Source organism: Carettochelys insculpta, chromosome 2 (assembly GCF_033958435.1).
Source record: "Carettochelys insculpta isolate YL-2023 chromosome 2, ASM3395843v1, whole genome shotgun sequence".
In the NCBI taxonomy this organism is placed as follows: Eukaryota; Metazoa; Chordata; order Testudines; family Carettochelyidae; genus Carettochelys; species Carettochelys insculpta.
Window position 1 is genome coordinate 127,181,902 of NC_134138.1, and position 19,063 is coordinate 127,200,964.

Genomic DNA, 19,063 nt, shown 5'->3' on the forward strand with positions numbered 1-19,063 from the left:
GACGTTCAACATCGGAGTAGGGCACGTGTAGTCATTGCGTGTCCCGCAACATCGAAATTGCGGGGTCCTCCATGGCGGCCATCAGCTGAGGGGTTGAGAGACGCTCTCTCTCCAGCCCCTGCGGGGCTCTATGGTCACCGTGGGCAGCAGCCCTTAGCCCAGGGCTTCTGGCTGCTGCTGCTGCAGCTGGGGAGCCATGCTGCATGCACAGGGTCTGCAACCAGTTGTCGGCTCTGTGAATCTTGTGTTGTTTAGTGCAACTGTGTCTGGGAGGGGCCCTTTAAGGGAGCGGCTTGCTGTTGAGTCCGCCCTGTGACCCTGTCTGTAGCTGTGCCTGGCACCCTTATTTCGATGTGTGCTACTTTGGCGTGTAGACGTTCCCTCGCAGTGCCTATTTCACTGTGGTGCTGCGCAACGTCGATATTGAACGTCGACGTTGCCAGCCCTGGAGGACGTGTAGACGTTATTCATCAAAATAGCCTATTTCGATGTCGCCACATCAAAATAGGCTACTTTGATGTAGGCTTTACGTGTAGACGTAGCCTACATGTTCCCTCACAGCGCCTATTTCGATGTTGTGCTGCCCAACGTCGAAGTCGAACGTCGACGTTGCCAGTCCTGGAGGACGTGTAGACGTTATTCCTCGAAGTAGACTAGTCACTACATCAAAATAAGCTATTTCGATGTAACATGCACGTGTAGACGTAGCCATAAAATCAATCAATCAATCAATCACAGAACTCTGTAAGGGGAAAGAGGTTTACTCAGCCCACCGGGTGATGACAAAAATTCAGTTCTCCATTATGCTGAATTTCACCTAGATTCAATAATTAAACAGCATTCTTTAAAGGCAAGATCCCTCAGGTAAGCGCATCCCAGACAGATCCTGCCTCTGGCACCCCATGCCCTTCTTTCCCCAACCCTCTGCTCCCCCTTCTGCCCCCCCTCCCCCCCTCACTAGCCCTCCACCCCAATCTCCTTCAACTTGCCACAGGTTACAACCCCACTCAGACCCTGCACCCCTTTATGTGCTTCTGTCCCAGGTGACAGCCCCCTCCCAGGCCCTGCACTGTGTCCTGCACCCCTTCTCCAGATCAGAATCCTCTCCTGCACCCTTACCCTGCCTCCAGACACTGCCCCCAAATCCTCTGCCTCAGTTCACAGCCCAAAGGAATGGCTTGTCCAGTAGAAGTGAAGGGAAGGTGTGTCGATTTTCAGTGGTCTAATGACAGCTGCATCACATAGCTGTCTACACAGATGCCAAAGATAACAGATGCCAGTTTTAGTCCTAAAAGGAAGCCTTACAGACAGATGCAGCCACTACTGCTCTCAGTGACTAACAGTGTCTCATCTCTCACGTAGTCCCATTGCTTGCAATGGCACTGCTAGCAAGCCAAGATATTATACATTATACGTAAGGAGAAACTAGCAGCAGTCTCCAATGAGCTCACATCCTTAGCTGTCTGAGATTCTGCCATTCATCGACAGCTTGTTAGAGCAGGTTAAGTTTGTGGGCATTGTGGGAAGGGTCTGTGCTAGGCCCTGGGCCAATGTTCCCTCTAATTTTTTTTTCCCTCTGTGAGCAGAATAAATGTTTTATGTGCACCAAGTCGTGTGTGGATGTGCACCACCAATAAAACCACCTGCTGGCAGCTGTGGGCACTGTGCTGATCAGCTGGGCAGGGCCTGAATCTCTCCTGGGTGGCTGCCCAAAGAGCTCAGCTTCCAGGGGACACTGCCCAGGGCCATTAGATCTCCAGTGATATGGCCAGTGTACGTTTAGGGGCTGTGCTACTCCCCGCTGGTAAGGGGCTGCAGTCACATCCTGGCTCTGTATCCCAGAGGCTGTTAAGGAGCACTGAAGCGCTAGGGGTGGTGAATGTTGCAGAGCCACAGAACTGGATGCTCAGAGCCAGCTCAGTGAAAATAAAGGGATGCAATACGACCACAGCTGCAACCTCGGGGCTGTTCCCAATACGCTACTTTACTAGCGCACAGAGACTGAAGGGTTAAAACTATCGGTGGAAGATGTCCTTCCAACCCTGGCCCTCTGCTGGAAGTGGGTCACCACCGTATCCAGCCAGGTGTGGGGGATCAGAGGATACTCTAGTGGATGTGGGTGCTGCCTGCAGCAGACATAAACCTTACAGAGAGGAAGGGGCTAAGAAGGAGAGAGAGATGACGGGATGCAGTAAGACAGGGAAGGGGGAAGTGCTGGAGAAAGAAAGAGCATAAAAGGGGCGGGGAGCAAGACAAGAAGAGTGTGGAGGAGGTATGACACAGTCCCACCAACTCAGTGAGCACAGCACTGGTGAGAAAAGAGTTAATTCTCCCATCCCGGGTTTGTAAAAGAGAGCAAGGGCAGGCATATGGGAGAGCTAAGGTGCAGGTGCAAGAGAGAGGGAAGGGCCCTCTGCCAGCATAGCCAGGAAACGGCAGGGGAATAAGAGAAGCAGATGCCGGCTTCTGGCAGCTAGAGCGAAGGGCAATGTTACAGAATGTCAGGAGGGAAAATGATTGCCATGTTTTATGGTTTGCAATCCCTGCGCTTGTCTCATCATTAGATTAAAAGTGCATTTGGACAGGAGAACAGCGAGCAAATGGATGCCATGCAGCTCCTTTGAGGAGCGCAGAAATGTAGCAGCCAAACGGAGGTGCCCTGAGGTATCCTGCCTGCAGGGAGCTCTGGAGGAGTGTGCAGAAAGGTACAAAACACAGTCCCACAGCACAACACAGGCAGCCGTAATGAAGGTAGGGCCTTGGCCACATCAGCTTGGATTGCAGAGCTCCACTAGCAGCGTGACCATCCGTCCTGTATTGGGCAGGACAGTCCTGTGTTTGGGACATCAAAAAGGCGTTCTGACTTATTTTTTAAAAGGGACGAATTGTCCAATATTTAGGCCCTCAGGGGCTGGGGGTGGGGGCGGGAGCTCCTGTAGCGGCTGCTTCCCCAGGGCTCTGGGTGGGGAGCGCCCATGGCTGCTGCTTTCCTGGGGCTCTGGGGCCAGAAGCGCCCATGGTCGCCACATCCCCGGGGCTCTGGGCAAGGAATACCCACAGCTGCTGCTTCCCTGGGGCTGCAGGGCGGGGGGAGGTGCCACTTCCCGGGGTTGGTGCAGCCAGGAGGAGCTGTCCCCACCCCCATATCTCCCTGGGACAGGGAGGTATGGGCGCCCTATGCTAGGAATGCTAACTGGCCCCAAATGTCAAGCGACAAGGAGATTTACAGAACAACAAGAAGTCCTGTGGCACCTTATAGACTAACAGATATTTTGGAGCATAAGCTTTCGAGGGCAAAGACCCGCTTCATCAGATGCATGATAAGGTGCCACAGGACTTCTTGTTGTTCTCGAAGATACAGGCTAACACGGCTGCCTCTCTGATACTTGTCAGCATACAAGGAGATGTAGGTTGTTTGCTCTGGGACTGGTGTTGTCTCAAGGCAATAACTTTGTCCTTACCTCAGTGATTTCCCTCAATGTGAACATAAGAATGGTCATATTGGGTCAGACCAAAGAGTGACCAATGCCAGGTGTTACAGAGGGAATGAATAGAACAGGCAAACGAGTGGTCCATCCCATGTTACACATTCTGGCAGAGAGAGGCGAAGGACACCATTCCCACCCATCCTGGAACGAACAGACTGAATGCCTCAAGTCAGCAGTGATAGGCTTCACAGTGTTTGCAGTTTGATATCACCAGTTCAAATCCAGCCTGTGACTGAATGGGGCCTGCTGTACATCGGATGCTACAGCAGCTCAGGATCAGCATAGATGCTGCCAACGCTGATGGGAGGGACTCTCCCAGCCGTGTGGGCAACCTACCTCCAGAAGAGGGGAGTGGATAGCTGAGGCACACTGTGGGGCAAGTGAGGCTGGGCGGGGGGCAATGTAGGAATGTGTGTGCTGTAGCTGCCTGAACCATCCCATCTGTGGCAAGAGGGCACTTCAGTCTCCCCAGGTCTCAGTGTGGTACTCTGAGCATGTCTCAATTCACTTGCAGTTCAGTTAAACTCACTTTCCCATGAATGGGAAACTTGATTTGCTTTACAGTCCAAAACGGCCCTGGAGAGAGGAGGCCCATGGCTATTGGGAAACTCACAGCTGACAAGCTAAACACTATTTAGACCGGGATGGGAAAAATACAGCCTGTAGGCCAGATCCAATCCACCAAGCTGCTAGCTCTGGCCTGTGGCACACTGGGAGCCTCAGCCAGGCTCCCTGCTTGCCCCACTCACCATCCACTGCTGAGAGAAGCCAGCTGTAGGGCCCCTGTGCTTCAGTGAGTGCTGTGAGCCCGGGGTGGAGGGGAGAGTCTTTGTGTGCTGCCCCCACCCCCAGCACAATCTTGAAGCTCTTATTAGCTGAGTTTTGGCCAATGGGAGCTGCCTGTTTGCAGGACAGGCAGCACACAAAGTATCACCCTCCGATGCCCAGGCTGTCAGTGTTCAGAGCATCACGTGGCCCCTGCTGGCTGCTCAGAGCAGCCTGCAGGATCATGAAGGCAGGGAGCCTGGATGACGAGCCTGCTGGGCTGCTGGCTGGGAGCCACTCAGGTGAGCACCTCCCAGACAGATCCTGCCTCTGGCACCCCAGTCCCTCTCTCCCTCCAGTTCTCCACCTCCCCCCGCAGCCTCTACCTCCCTCCACCTCAATCTCCTGCACACCTGCCACAGGTTACAACTCCTCTCAGATCCTACACCCCTTTCTGTGCTCCTGTCCCAGGTCCCAAACCCCTCCCATACCCTCCTCAAGGTCAGAATCCTCTCCTACATCCACACCTCTCTGTCCTCTGTCCCCCTCTCCTCTGCCTCAAGTCACAACCCAAACCCTGTACCCCACCCCAGGTCACAACTCCCTCCCAGACCCTACACATTCATCTACTTCCCTCCTCCAGGTCAGAATCATCTCCTGCACTCTTAACCCCTCATGGACCCTGCCCCCCTCCTGCATGCCAGTCTTCTGCCCCAGACCCCTGCCCTTCCCTTACCCAAATACCACTCCCCCTCCTGCAGCCCAGCCCTTGACACCAAGCTCTCTTCTGCACCCAATCTCCAGCCCAACCCCACACATCCTCCATTAATATTATTGAAGAGTGTGGCCCTTGACCAACTTCCAAACTCTTGGAGTGGTCCCCCATTAAAAACTATGGCCCACACCTGAATTATATAGATCCCACTATTATGGAGCATCTGGAACAAGATTAGAAAGTTAATGTCTGAAAGGTTCCTGCCATGAAGTCACATCCCATAGTTAAACTGGTGTAACTTTCTGTTTAAGCCAGCCATAAAGTGCACACGCGGCTCATATTGGCTTCAGTGGGAGCACATGCCCACTGTTCTCCTGGCTCCTGTGCATGGAGTCATTCCTTGCAAAATAGCCCACCTGAAGGTTGCTTTAGGACAGGTGTCTGCAACCCGTGTCTTCAGAGCTGTATGCAGCTCTTTAAGGCCTTCTTTGTGGCTCCCAATGCTATAATTGAAAAGTTAAAAAGAAAACCTCCTGATTATTTTTGATAAACGGTGAATGTCTAAAAGCCCAGAATGGAACAACTCATATCTAAATCGCAAATGAGATGTGATCTCAAAACATTGGATAACTTTCCCTTTAATATGTGCGGTGCATTGTGGGATATGATATGTATCTGTGTTTTGATTGTGTTGCTAATAAAGTCTTGATTTTGAAAAGGAAAAGGGAGCTGGCGGCATTCCTGTGTGAAGGACAATGTGCACTTTAAGAAAGAAAACTGAAATTAAACTGTTACAAAATGTATTATTTGACTTTGGCTACGTCTACACGTGAAGCCTACATCGAAATAGATTATTTCGATGTAGCAACATCGAAATAGGCTATTTCGATGAATAACGTCTACACGTCCTCCAGGGCTGGCAATGTCGATGTTCAACTTCGACGTTGCGTGGCACCACATCGAAATAGGCGCTGCGAGGGAACGTCTACACGCCAAAGTAGCACACATCGAAATAAGGGTGCCAGGCACAGCTGCAGACAGGGTCACAGGGCGGACTCAACAGCAAGCCACTCCCTTAAAGGGCCCCTCCCAGACACAGTTGCACTATACAACACAAGATACACAGAGCCTACAACTGGTTGCAGACCCTGTGCCTGCAGCATGGATCCCCATCTGCCGCAGCAGCAGCCAGAAGCCCTGGGCTAAGGGCTGCTGCCCACGGTGACCATAGAGCCCCGCAGGGGCTGGAGAGAGAGCATCTCTCAACCCCCCAGCTGATGGCCGCCATGGAGGACCCGGCAATTTCGACGTTGCGGGACGCGGATCGTCTACACGGTCCCTACTTCGATGTTGAACGTCGAAGTAGGGCGCTATTCCGATCCCCTCATGAGGTTAGCGACTTCGACGTCTCGCCGCCTAACGTCGAAGTTAACTTCGAAATAGCGCCCGACGCGTGTAGCCGCGAGGGGCGCTATTTCGAAGTTAGTGCCGCTACTTCGAAGTAGTGTGCACGTGTAGACACAGCTTTTATCTGTTAAGGACCATCTCGCATGCACGTGCACTGCAGCTCTTGAATTTTTACCAAATTTGAAAAAGTGGCTCTTCTAGCTATTTTGGTGGCCAAGATCTGCTTTAGGAAACATTGAAGGAGCTCATGAGGTGGTCACCGGCAATTCCTCTGATTGGAACTCGTTTTAAATGTGTACTGGACAAGTATCTAATGCTTTTAGTCTGGTGAAAAAAATTTCCCTGGAACCTACCCCTCCCCACATGTACAGGGAAACTGGATTTGCTTAACATCATTTCACTGAAAGTCACATTTTTCAAGCACAAAACTACAGCATGAAGTGAGGAGTTGCTATCCACTGAAAGTCCGAGACAAATAAGTGATACCAAGTGGATTGTTTCGGTTAAAGGAACAGTGATAAGAGGTCTTCAAGGCTCTTGATGAAATCACAAGTTGATACAACAGTGAATTGAAAGGCCTGAGAAACCAGGAGAAACATTTATAACTGAAATCACGAAAATACGCTTTGATAAATTGTTTAGTGTTCATGGGATGTGGCTGCCACCCCTCTTGGACACTGTTTATATGAAGGTCACTGAAAGGGTTTGGATCTACTGGAAAGAGCAAGTTTTACCATCCCAACTGACATCTCTTTGGACCCTAAGATCCATCAAGACATCACTTGGCCTTCTTCCAGACCCTGGAAGACATCCAGAAGTTTTCTAAAGGTGGTTGTTACAATGGGAGCAAAGCCAGTGATAACTTGATGTGAAAATACGGAATTATGCTTAAGTATGGTTTTGTAATAATAAAAAACAATTTGTAGTTAGCAACTTATCCTTCACTGCCAGTATATGAGCACTGGCTGATAAAACTGAGTTCATCTCTTTTTATGACCCTGTAACACAAAGGTCCATCGGCAGTAATAGACAAAAGGTTTACTGTTCTCTATGATCAATTTCTGTTTCAGACCTGACAAATTCAATACCCCTAATACCCCACTTCCATGGTGTTTATATGTGAAGGGTAGCATGTGAGCCTGCTACTCAAAGCTTGTAGCTTATCAGCACTCACGATCATAGCGAGATATATGTATGGTTAATCTTTAAGGAGTAATGTGACTATATTAAATTACATCCTAATGGTGTTGGACTGAAAGTGAGTCACTGGGGGATTGTATGTCTGAGTGATGGCCCATTCAAGTGGGCAGGAGTTGTCAACCATTCCTGGTGAGCCAATTACATAAGGTATTGCTCAGTTATTCACCATTGGAACAAACTAGCAAAGTCATTGGAAAACCATCAAAAATAAAATATAAACACAGAAACTATTTCGAAGTTTTAAAAAAAATGCTATAAGGGACAGAGGATCGCCCTGTCTGGGAATAACGACAAAAGACAGATTCAATACATTAAATAGTGGAGACAGGTGCTTTGTATCTATTAACTGAGGAGACATCTTGTTGAGCAGGGATGTCAGGAAAGATTGGATTCTGTGGTGCCAGCTAGCTCTGCAACAAACTGGGGAGGAAACCTTTTTTATCAGCTAGGAAAAGATAACTGTTAATCAAGTGAAGGACTAGTTACATTTGTGTGTTTTGTTTTGTAACTATTTGTCCCAGTCAGTCTCTTGTTTCTTATGGAACCTCCATTCTTCCTTAACTAAGCCGTCTTTCTGGTTTGTTACCGTGCTCCTGGGTACTGTGTGTTACTCAGGGGCAGAGATTTAAGATAAAGCAGGTATAAAAGGAACAGGCTGTTCCTCTGGGAGCAGAGACTCTAGAATTTCTGCCAGCAGCTAGTGTCGTGGTCTGGATATGACAGGGCAACACTTCAAGGGGTGTCAGGGACTGGGATGCACCTATTGCTAACCTGCAAAGCAAAGCTGGGGAGAGGACTTGAGTAGCTGACAGGCTGGCCATGACAGGGAGCTAACATTCAGCTACCACAGGAGAGAAACTCTTGTATTAGTGGCAGAGGGTAACAAGGTGTCTCCCAATTCTGGGACTCCCTAATTGTCACAAACCTTCCGTTTGCTTTTCCCTGCAAACATACACTTTCTGATGGCCATTGCCAGAACAGCCTTAAGGGACTGGAGAACACAGCTAATTTGCATCAGGGACCAAACCAGCCCTTAAAGACCATGAAGGTGCTTTTACTCTCCTCTCAGACTTGTTTTTCACCTAGCCTCATGTGGCTGTCCCTCCTCTGGATTGCTCCTTAAGAAATACCTTTCAAATCTGAGCTATTTACACAATGTTCTTCCCCCTGTAAGTAAGGCTCAGTTTGTTACCTTTCTAATTTGGTACAAATTTCTCTGAGAGCCTCAGATATTCAGGATGTGATTCAACATAAACTCTCCACTTCTGCTTAATTTTCTTCAGCCCCAAAGAATAATGAATGGTGTTACGTACATCACTCATCTGTTCTGTAACTCCTGAATGGAATTCTCCACTCTGATTTTTTAAGTTCAATCACTTTCTCAGGAAGCAATTTCAAGCTAATAATACTAAGAGTATTTTGCTAGTGATTTTAGACAGTCATCTACATTCAAGGACCTGGAACAGAATACCTAAGAGATTTTGTATTTATGTGGGTGTGTGTCACTTACTCTAAGTAATATTATAGCCTTGGAACCAGCTGTTATATTCATGCAACTGTTTCCGGGTTACTCTCTTTTAAATCTGGGTATCTACGGCATGCTCATCAGTATTTGTATGTGCATTTCAGTCCTCACCGCTTTAGCTTCTTAACCTGTCCTACAAGGAAACGAATGCTGTTACCTATCTTACTGAGTGAAGCTGAGCAGTGCTTGGGGCTCAGTGAATGAAAGGTTATTCCTCTGAGCAGTACTGATAGGACAGTTACCGAATCAAAGAGCAGGAATCAGAGTGCTGTCCATAGAGTGATGAGCATATGGATATGCCGGGTGTCTTTATGGAAAGCAGGTAGATGTGCATATGTGCTGGTTAGATGTGTGTATGTGTTCAGCAGAGACGAGGAGGAACATGAGATGGAGTCTCAGACGGCTAGTAGCTGGCACAGAAGGGAGCACACCCATGAAGAGGGTTGAAGAAGAAGATCTATTAATCGCTATGATAATGAAAAAGAATGACCAGATTGTCAGCTTTAGTAATCAGAGAATATTGTTAGAAGTTTCAGCTGAAGCTGGCCGGCAAAGCAGATGCTCTTCATCCAGGGTAATATGAGAAACAGGTAATCTCCTTTGTGAAGTCACAGGTGAAACAAGAGGAGTCACCATCCAAAACATAGACCACACTCAAGTGTGGGCACAAACTGACTTGTGTGGGTGAAGGGGTTTCACTGGCTATTGTTTTATGGTGGTGACTACGTAAAGAGAAGCATTCAGGCCTTGTCTACATTAAGCCCCATACACTCCCTCAATCTACCCTACACAACTCTAGCTATACAACCAGCATTACCGAAGTCAACATACTCACCGCAGCATCTTCCATGCAGGAAGATCAGTGGGGGCTGCTCTCCTATTGATACTAACTACACTTCTCATCCTGGTGAAGTGCCAGAGTTGAAGGGAGAGCACACAGAGATCAATTTATTGTGCCCATGCTTCAGTGTCGATCCCCTGCGTGGCGAAGACAAGCCCTCAGAAGCAACTAGGGAACAGGCTGAGAAGAGCAGCTGAGAAATCCAAGCAGTCATCAAGAAAAATACTGAAGGCACAGTCCAGAAAGAACGTTTAGATAGGATTTTACCCAAAAACCTCACTGGCTGGAAAGAGGCTTAGAGCTATGAGCAGTCCTCCTGTTGGATTCCTCTGGGGTTCAGGAAAACAGAACTTCATGAGCTCTCTTTGTAAATAAATGGCATTGCAGTACAGCAATATCTGATTCCAGTGGCACTGACAGCCAATGAGAGCCCTGGGGCCAGGTGGGAGAGAGGTCCAACTCCATGCCCCAGCCAAGAGCAGAAGGCGCAGGGCCAAGAGCAATCATCTCTCAGCACCACCCACTCCCTCAGAGCCACACGCAGCCAGAGCCACACTGCTGCAGCAATTCAAAAGGGCCTGGAGCTCCGGCCACTGCTGCTGCTAAAGAAATGCCAGGCCTGGGGGCAACTGCCTCTTTTGTCCCTCCCTCCATTAGTGGGCCTGTCTGATTCCATGATCAATTTCTCCTCCTAATGGAAACAACTCACAAGATCCCACTCTGGTGGCCCTGAGCATCCTCAAAACCAGGATTACAGTTGCCTGCCATTGAGAGAATGAGGTAAAGCAGCCAGTGTCTTAGGGTGATTGTAGCCCACCATGTAAGTGAACACAAGAGCATGCCTTAGATCTTAGCCTCAAAGCAGCTGTGCCCCTGGGTCCATGGGATCTGAGCTGGTGGATGTAGCCTGGGGACTGCAAGCAACAGAGATCCACTGGCCTTGCACATGTAGTATCATGGCTGCTACCACAGTGAATGGTTGCCAGTTTGAGCAAAACTCTGCCCCGAGTTCACAGTGGGAAATTCCAGACCCATTTAAACCATGTTGGCAGGACAGCCTGGGCACTTGTGAATTTCACCCTTTGGCATCTGAAATGCACTTCTGGCCATCATCTCGTTAGAACTTCACAAAGAGTTTTCAAAGATATTGTCATCACTAATCATATTCGCTCTCCCTTGGATAGCAGGATCATCAAGCATTCATGGTCAGTTAAGGTCAACTATCAAGCAGGTCATTTTGCTACTGAAGTAAACTCATGGCAAACTGCAAGTCCGTAACCTTCAGATTTCAGATTTTTTAAATGTTTTCCAAATGCGAACAGTCACCGGAAAGATAGTATAAAAGGGCTACATACAGCGTTCATGCCAAGTCTGTGTATCTCAGAGAAATGCCAGCAATAGCAATATTACCATTCACTTGAATTTCAACTCCTGAAAGACAAGACCATGAGCTGAAAGGCTGTTTGAAATACAGCCAGAGGTAAAGCTCACCATCCAATTTACATAAGTCTCTGGTGCATTTTCCCCTTCACGCAGAGTACGTGCATTATGGCAACAAGGCTGTAGAAATGTATAGCATTACAATAAAATATACGGCTTACAGTATCTTTGCAATGTTCATGAATTACATTTAATATGTATGAGTCAGATCCAACTCCCACTGAAGTCAATGACAAAACTTCTATGTCATCAGATTCATGCTCTTTATCTACTTGACAACATCTCAGGCTGCAAGGAAACCTAAACTGAAGGGAAAAGCACATTTCCCAAACTCTGCCAAACAGGCCAAATCTTGAGCACAATCCCCAGCCTCAGTAGCAAGGTTGCGTTAGATTATGCCCAACTTTCTGGAGCTGTAAATGGTTATTTTGGGAGGCAGGGATCAACAGGGTATGGAGAATCTGCAACCTTATTAGTTTTTCACCTAGAACACTCTCTGCTACTGCTGGGAGTGGGTTGGTGGGAATTCTATACCATTTGGGCATTCCCTTTGTGTATGGGGGGGATCTTCAGGAGATTGGATAGATCAGCTTTATCGCTCCTTTATGCTGAAACATCTGTCCACAGTCACTGTTATGAAGATCTTACAATCTGCATTAAAATTTGCCTGCGGCCTCTCGGACAGCAATATCTCCCCAAGGAGTCTCCATAAAAAGCAAAAAAAACTGTGCTTTGCAGAGAGCCTACTACAGTGTTAGAGTTAAGAGTTTTGATTTTGTAAAGCTCTCTTGCATGGATCTGCCAGAATACCCCAATGTTCTCCCTAAACTGTAATTTTTAAAAACTACAAAGTTTCACTGGAGGACCAAAAAAAAGAGAATAATTCTAGCTATATTGTTACCCATAACAGAAAAAAAAACATCATTATATTCTGTGACGTGTCTAATAAATTGGGTGGAAAAATCACTAGCTCTTCAAATGTGCAATTATGTGTTACCATACCTTTCTAGCAAACCAAAAAAGGCAATGATTTGAATATCAAAGTATGGGATGTTTCAGAGGTGAAAGTAAGTAGGTGTGCAGCTCCTTCAAGAGCTGGCTGAACTGCGGCAAAAGCCAGCAGGGAGCTATGTGAAGAGCTGACAGGGACCTGGGTTGCAATGGGACGGTACCTGTAAGGAATTTTAAGTTACTTTGACCACTGCATGTTTTCCTTCCTTGTTCCCAAAAGACTTCAGGCAGTTTAGGCACCTGTATCTGGCTAGGTATAGAATGACCTTCAGGCGATTATTTCATTGCGCAACTTTCAACAAACAGGTAAACCAGAGAACCATTTCCCTTCCTGACCAGAGCCGTGTGAAATCAGCCAGGATCCCTCACATAGCTCATTTCCTTGCTCTCCTGAAGCTGTTATAATACAGGCAAATGCTTTTCAGTACTGGCAACTCCAAGCCCAGAAAACTCACATTTTGTTTTCACTCATAACAAAAGCTAATTGCAGCAAAACCAAAAAAATCTTCTTTCCTCTGCCACGGTGTGACTCTGCCTGTTGGCCTGAGCAGAGGGCTCTTTGCACTGTTGCTGTGAGCAGCGGGGAGGACTGAAAAGAAAATCAATGACATTTCTCGTTCAATTAAGTTCATTGTGATGCAGAACCACCTCCTCACACTGCAGAGCCTGCAAGATACCAGTGCTGCAATCACTATCTTTTAGCAGCCTGCCTTGTCCGTCTGGACCTGCACAAGGCACTTTCTGGCAGGGGAGAGTCGTTTGCTCTCACAAAGATTCCTTATCGGAGCCAATGAAATGTGCTGTCATAAATCATTGGCCTTCAGGTGAGGGTGTCACAGTGTGTGTGTGGCAGGTGGGAGGAGTGGCATAGAGCAGCTTCCAAAAGGAGTCAGTTTATTTAGATGTCAAAATTACTGCTGTCTTTTTGCCCTTCAGTAAAAAGTTCTCTCTTCTCAGTGACTCTCTGAGACAGATCTGGAATATGCCTCTGAGGGGTTTGAATGTTTAGTCTAAGGCTACATCAAACTACCACAGCAGATTGACCCAGTCAGGATCTTTCTTCCGGGGTTTGATTTCGCACATCTAGTCTGGACGCATGAAATCAAACTCTCAGGGTTTGCAGTCAACCCCTGGACTCTACATGAGGAGTCAGGGAGGTCGAAGGGAGAAACTCTCCCATCCACCTTCCCCTGTATAGACAGACAAGCTAGCTGAGTGCAGATACATAGATTTTAGTGATGCAATTGGCATAGCTAGGATTGCCTATCTGCTGTTGACTTTCTCAGTCTAGTGTAGACATAGCCTTAGATGCTAAATGTCCTGATTCAGAGCCCATCCAAGATTTTGGAAAGGGGTCAAAACTCACACTTTTCTATGGAAGGTGTGTGGGCTCTGGGATGGAGGTTGGGTGCAGAACGGAACTCAGGGTAGGGGACTGGCGTGCAGAAGAGGGTGTGGGATCTGAGGAGGAGTTTCACTGCAGGAGGGGGTGTAGGGTCTAGGAGGGGATATATGAGCAATAGAAGAGTCTGGCCCGGGGGCAGGGCTTAGAAAGGGGTATAGCATCTGGAAGGGAATTGTGATCTGGGAAGGGGGTTGCGGGAGGAATGAAGAGGGCTTGGGTGATGACCGGAGAAAAAGAAGGTGGTGACCTCGGTCAGGGGGTTGGGGTGTGGGAGGGCTAGAGCACCGAATGCAGCCTCTGGCTAGGAGGCACTTACCTAGGCGAATCCCAGCCAGCAGCCCAGCTGGCCCCTCAGGCAGGGTCCCTGCCTGCCATGTCCCTGCACACAGCTCAAAGCAGCTCTCTGTGCCATGTGCCCCTGGGGTGGGAGGGCATTGAGTGCTGCACATGCCTACAAGCACAGCCCAGGCAGCTCCTGCTGGCCATTTTCCTGTCAATGGGAGCTGCCACAATTGTGCTGGTGGCAGAGGCTGCATGAAGTCCCTACCCGCCACCTCCTGGTATTCATGGCACTGTGACAGGCAGGGAGACTGCCTGAGGATCACAGTGGGCTGCAGGCCAGATCCAAAGGCTTGGCAGGCTAGATCCAGACCACAGGACATATTTTGCCTGTCCCTGTCCTAGGGGCACTCAGTACCTTTCACAGCTGTAGGACCTGTGATCACATCTGCCACTAATTGCTGTCCCCAGCAACTACAAGAGCCTTCCACTTTCTCACAGGTAAAGGAGATTTTATTTAGCTCCAGTGGTGAGGCTTATGTGTAATAGCTGCAGGTCCCAACACCCAAACCCAAATGATGCGTGCGATGTTAAAGGGGTATGTGGCCACAGAGTATTACAAAAGAAGAAGACGAGAATGCCAGTGGTCTCAACGGCATCTAGGGATCACTTTTTAACCAGGGAAAAGATCATTAATGCCTTTGGCAAAGGCAGTCGTGGTTTTCACATGGGCGTTAGCTCGTGGAAGTGATTAAATGCACCAAATTTAACAAAAATCTCACAAACGCCTGCCACCTGTGTAGATGGTCACCCCAATAGCATTACCACACTCATTCTCTCCATGGGCCAAGATTCTCAAGCAGCATTCCCTGTAAGATGAGCTTTGAGGGGCTTTCCACTGACTTGACTGGGGCCTAGATCTGCCACTATATGAGTTATATCTGCCTGGAAGTGTCTAAAGCCAATGACAGCTGCTAGAGAGCTCAACACTTGTGAAGATCAGGTTATTAGTGTTCTTCCAGATCCATCACAGTATCCCACAGTACATAATTCTAGCAAGCATCACATGCTGCATGCCATTTACTTATCTCTTTCAAAATATGCATTCCTGTGTCTCAGGGCAAAATTTTACCTTACAAATTTTCCTCCCTCGATTTAGCACTTTTCTGGTAATGATTATCTCATTTAAGCTCATTGAGCTGTACACCTGTGAATCTAACTTGCCTGTGCTGTCCTGAAACTACACATGACTAGTTAACACTTAGATTTTTTCCCCCAGCTCTAAAGTTGCCTTGTGACTTTGGTTATGTTACTAAGGGATGATGGAGTGAAAAATTAAAATTTAGAAGAGCATAATCATAGTTTTTCATGACAGCTGGCAGCAGAAAAAGATGGTTGTTTTAATGTGTTTCTAGAAGGAAATGTATTGACTGTTGTCAAGAAAACTCAGAATGGCATTTCAGTTACTGAATTCCTATCTTAACTGAAGGCCAAGAGTTGCTGTGCAATGGATATTCTTCAGATCAATAAAATAAATAAATGAAACAGAATACTAATCCACTAAGGGATTCCTGTTCCCACTGCAGTCAGTAGGAGTTTGGCCATTGATCTCAGTAGAAGCAGCAACAAGCCCTCTGTGAGATTGTTATTGACCTTGTGCTACTAGCCCCTGTAATGGAAATGTCACTGTGGGCCAGATTCTGACATCAGTTACTCTACTGCAAATCTGAAGTAACTCCAACCTCTCTGATACTGATGTCAATGGGGTAACCACAAAGTTACAGTTGAGTGCCTGAGCTCTTTAGCTGTCCCAGATCTACTTGGAATGGCAGAAGGATGTCAAACTTAGGGCAGCATGCATTCAACTCACCACGCTTCCATAGCCTATACCCCACCAGGATCTGGTTGTTAAGCCCAGGTATCTGGTGTGGGATGTCAGTTCTTTCCCAGTTGCACCCATGCCCTTCAGATCTATGATGAAAGCGCTGAAGGTCACCTCTTCCATAAGATCCTTTATATTCTCTTCCACAGTGTCTGTCCCTGGAAAGAAAACATCTGGCTAGGATGATGGAGACACAGTTTTCCAACGGGACATCTTTTCTGAATCCAGCCCTGCCCACTGGAATTTGCGTGCCAAACATAATGGCAGTGGGTGTGTTCTCCATCTGGATTGAACATCGTGGGCTCACATTTTGCTTCAGAGCTCTGCTGGGCTCATCATCAACACAATCATTACAATCTGGTACTAAGATGTTGTTGGGCTGGTAAGCGTCCTCCATATAACATAATTAACAAACCCTACTTGGAATTTTCTGTATCAATGAAGATTGCTGATTGGCTGTGAATGAGCATATTTTTAAGAGAGGTGTTACTTTCCTTGCAGTAATGGAGAGAAAAAAAATGTGACAGTCAAGTGATAATTGGTAAGTCAAACTTTATTTTCAAAAGACATTTTAAAAAGTACAAACATACCTGTAAACTGAGTTTTTCCAAGCAGCCTCATGGAGTTAGGTGCTTAGGCCCAGCTTCTCAAAGATAATTAAGTGCCCAATACACATTGGATTAATTTAAATCTGTGGAAATTAGATTCCTAAAATTTGAGGATATCGTCCTTCAGATCTTTACCCCTTTGAGCATCATAGGCATAGAGAATAAAGATGTCATTATTTCACTCAGCCAACTTAAATTAGATCATTGTCTTCTTGCAAAATTGTTTGCTTATAAAGCCCTTATCCAATATCCTTATCTTTTAAGAAAACACCCACTATAATACACAATCTATTATTGGTCCTCAGTTCTCCACTGCCTTCCCCACCTTTGCACTTTGAATCACCACAACAACCCACCTTCATAAAAATTTCTTTTGATTTATGCTAAATAACAATGATTTGCACGTGTATAGTTTACATATATACACACACACATTAATTTCAAATTATAACACAATTTTAATGTACATTAGGGTCAAATTCTTCCCTCAAATACACATGCCTCCCAGACTCCTATTCAGTGCAAATCACACAGATCCAAGGGTAAAACTAGACTTGCAATTAACCAGGACTTTCAATTAACTTTTAGAATATTGACCAGTAACATAAATCCTAAAATATATCAACAAATTCCACTGCACTTTTTCCATTAGGCTTTAATTTAGAAAAGAGGGGACAGGATAGCAGTCTTCAAGTACCTAAGAGAGTGTTACAAGGAGTGGGGAGAAAAATTGTTCTTCTTGGCCTCTGAGGACAGGACAAGAAGTAATGAGCTTAACTTGCAGCAAGGGAAATTTGGGTTGGACATCAGGAAAAACTGCCCGTCAGGGTGGTTAAACATTGGAATAAGTTGCCTACGGAGGCTGTGGAATCTCCATCGCTGGAGCTATTTAAGAGCAAATAAGATAGACATCTATCAGGGATGGTCTAGATGGTATTTGGTCCTGCCATGAGAGCAGGGTACTGGATTTGATGACCTCTTGAGGTCCCTTCCGGTTCTAGTGTTCTATGATCCTACCTAGAAGGTGTTTCTTAAACCCTGCCCGTCACATTTTCACTGTGTTCATGCTTTGTTTCTACATGTTGAACCTCTGTAATCTGGCACTCTCTCAACCAGCAACATCTGTAATCTGTCATGATTTTAGTTAGCTCAATGACCATATATCATGGGTGTGGCCAAGTTTCCTGAGGTCCCATAAAATTTATTTACAGCCGCCTGTCCTGGCTGTCAGTGTTCTGTACAATTATTTAGCTGTAATTTATCCCAAATGTCTTCGAAGAACCCTTTAAGCAGTGCAAGTGTTGGTAGTGCTGTTAGACAATGCTGACCTCCCGTAGCCTGGCAAATTCTCTCATCTGGCACCGGTCAGGCCCCCAGGGTGCTGGACTAGAGAGGTTTATCTGTGCTTAAACAAAGTCTCCAGGCTCTCATAATAGATTTCAACTGAGTATCAATTATTTGTTTTTATTTCCTCTCTTTTGTCACCTTCCTCTCACAACAGAACTAGCTGGAGGTTAAAAACTTCCCTATCTGCAGCTTGGTGTCAACAGATAGGTCCTTTCTAGACTGTGGTAATACAATGTGGAATGCAATTAGTAATCATCTGTCAGCATTGTCAATGAGTACAGCTTTTTGGAACAGGTATGAAGATGGATTCCTGACCTGAGGAACTGTCAGTCTAAGTACTAGGACAGGGGTCAGGAACCCCTGGCACAGGTGCCAAGAGTGGCAGATGAGCCGATTTTCATCAGCACATGAGGTGGGAGTTCATAGAGGTCAAAAGGGCAAATTTTAACGTTCCGGCTTGGAAAGGCTGCTAACCCCTAAGCTAGATTGTACGTCTACAGCACTTCAGAAACAGGGCTCCCCTCTACGAGGAATAATGGGAAGTAGAATTCCTCTTTTTACCTCCACAGCATACAAAGGGAATGCAACCACTACTAACCTACTTTACAGGGTACAGCTTCTGCGTCCTCCATGAGCACTGGTCTCACTCCAAGAGCAGTGGGTTTGGTGGTATTCCAACTAGAAATAATCCTAAACCAACCCCTTTCCCCTCTAGATGGCCTTGAACTTTGGGGGAGTTCAGCTGTAGCTGAATGGTCTGCTTGCCCTCTATCATTACAATGCATCAAACTGCAGCTCCAGGCCCTTCCAAACATAGTTTCAGACCTGATTTTCATGATTCAGACCTTTTCTAATAGTCCTTCTAGTTCTGGTTGGAACCTTAAAGCCTGATGGCATGTGAATATTAATATAAAAAGCCACAGTCAAATGCCGTTTGAAGATTTATTAAGTGGTCCTACAAGTAACAGGTAACTTCTTTCCCACCCCTTCCTCCTTCCCATGCTATATAAACCCTGGATTCTGTTTTTCCACTCCATTTTCATCTGAATAGGTGAGTTTTACCCGTCAAAGCTCATGACCTAATAAATGCATTTGTCTCTAAGGTGCCACAGGACTGCTTACTGTCTTTGAAGCTACAGACTCACGTGGC